Here is a 2,167-nt window from a genome sequence, read left to right as displayed (position 1 = left end):
ATGGGGAGTCCGCCTCATCTTTCTCCCGCTCTCTCAGCGGCAGACCTGCATTACTTAGACTCCTGGGAACAGAGGGGGAGATCACAGGCTGCTTGCGGAGGCCAGGCTGCTTGCACCCACCGGACTGGTGCCTTCTCTCCTCGCAGACGGGGAAGGGGGGCAAGCCAGGATTTTCTGGAGACATGGGTCAGAACCTAAGAAACAACAAAACCCTCCCATGGATGCCTGCTTATGAAATGTGGCGGGACCTGGCGCCGAGCTGGCCTCGCTGACAACCATCCTTGTGGCTGTTGCCACCGGGGGTGCCAAGTCAGAGCCTGTCTATGTGGGAGGCACAGAGCCCCCAGGCGCACTGGCACACCCATGGGTGTGAGAAGGCGATGCAGGCAGTGTGCAGAGCTGGCCCCCCTCGCTGCCCTGGCGCCAGCCGCTGTCAGGGCAGGTTGGCAGGTCAGAATGGGGAGAGGTGAGTGGAGCAGCGGGGTGGGCTCAACACGGGGTTGGAATCAGTAATGCCCCTGCTCTGGGCCCAGGCTGCGCTGTGATTCTGGAGCCCTGGCCTGTCCATTTGTCCCGTGTGGGGCAGCACATCAGAGCTGGTGCAGGCTGAGCGGGGGAAGAGGCCGCGCTTCATCTGACTATGCCAGGCCTCTGTCCTCCCTCCCCACCCTCGCAGGCAGCCCTTCTCTAGAGAGAGGGTCAGAGGGGCCAGGCAGTGTGGAGCTCCTTCTCCAGGCCCTGGACGAAGTGGTCATTGAGGAGGAGCAACTGATCATGGGGCAGGAAGCGGGTGAGAATGGCCTCGATGCGGTCTGCCCATAGCAGAAGGTTGGTGCCAGGGGCCAGCAGGCGGAGGTGGTCAGAGAGGAGGCGTGCTAGCAGTCGAAGGGTGCTCTCAGCCAGAAACAGGTTCTCATGGGCATCCAGGACCATCGTGAAGCCTAAGGTGAGCACCCCTAGCCACACCACCGCCCGGGGCTTCCGGAAAGGGTCCCCTGCTCCCAGGCGGAAGGCCCCATGTGGGGCATCATGCAGGGACGTTGGTTCTTCTGAGGACGACGGAGGCTGCAGGACCACCGATGAATGGCCAGACGCCTGCTGCTGCAGCTGGCACATACCACCCTGCCTGTCTGGCAACAGTCAAGGTCGGCTCCTGGCGGAGCAGTCTGTCCCTCTCCGCCCCGTTTGGCCTTGGGTCATCAGGTGACTTCTCGGCACCAAAGACACAGGATTAGAGCACTCGGCAAAAGCCTGTGTCCTCGTCATTCGGGGCCCGCAGGGTGTGGACGAGGAGGGCATGAACCATGGAGCCCAGGCAAGGGCTGGTAACCTTCCAGGAACAGGCCATCCCCTTGGCAGTGGCGTGAGCAATGGCAGCTGTGCGGCCCTTCGGCGCCTGCGCACGCTGGTTTGGGCGTGTGCACGCGCCTGTGTGTGCACAGTGGGTGGGGTGGTCCCGTCTGGGTGGTGGCGGGTGGTTGCGTGGAACTTATTTCCGACGGCTGATCATTGGCCGTGGGCAACATTCACCGTTGAATCACAGACCCCAGCCCCGATCCCAGTGGGGTGGGGGCCCTGCTGGTCACTTGCAGAAAGGATACACCGATTGCCCGCTCGAAGTCGTCCCTGACTCTGGGCAGCGGCCGCAAGGGGGCGCAGCGGCCTGATGGCAATCCCACGCAGGCGCTTTGCGGAACTTTCCTCCCAGCGGCAGTGTCCTCATCAGCCTGCTCGGTTCGGATTGGCGGAGATGCCCCCTAGCCTTGTGGGCCGGCGGGTGGACACTGGGCATGACAAGCCCAAGCAACTGTGCAGGGTGTGGGGCTGATATTTCCAGCTAGCCAATTCGTAGGCAGATCCTTGCTCTTTGCCCCTAGGCTCCAGTGAAGGTCCGGAGAGTTAGTAGCACATATCTTATTTTGAAGTAAAAAACAAAACGAGGCTGATAAACGCCCGGCAGGCTGGATAAATGTCCTTGGCGGGCCGCATGTGGCCCGCTGGCCATAGTTTGAGAACCCTTGTCTTAAATGCTTCCTCCCCCACCCCACCCCCACTATCATGATCCCAATTCTACCTTACAAAACCAGCTAGACCCAGAGAATGTACACTGAAACAGAGGGGAACTGGAAACACAGGGAATCCAGGACAGATGATCCCTTCAGGACCA

The 2,167-nt window shown here is 61.2% G+C and overlaps 1 pseudogene; it reads right to left on the bottom strand.

Annotated features, from left to right (window-relative positions):
• Positions 1–699: 699 nt before the first annotated feature.
• Positions 700–1,312, bottom strand: LOC101641271 (annotated as a pseudogene).
• Positions 1,313–2,167: the final 855 nt, after the last annotated feature.

Source organism: Echinops telfairi, unplaced genomic scaffold (assembly GCF_000313985.2).
Source record: "Echinops telfairi isolate 266 unplaced genomic scaffold, ASM31398v2 ScPeMD7_443;HRSCAF=831, whole genome shotgun sequence".
Lineage (NCBI taxonomy): Eukaryota > Metazoa > Chordata > Mammalia > Afrosoricida > Tenrecidae > Echinops > Echinops telfairi.
The sequence above is the reverse complement of the archived record's forward strand: the minus strand, read 5'-3'. Positions and strand labels throughout refer to the sequence as shown.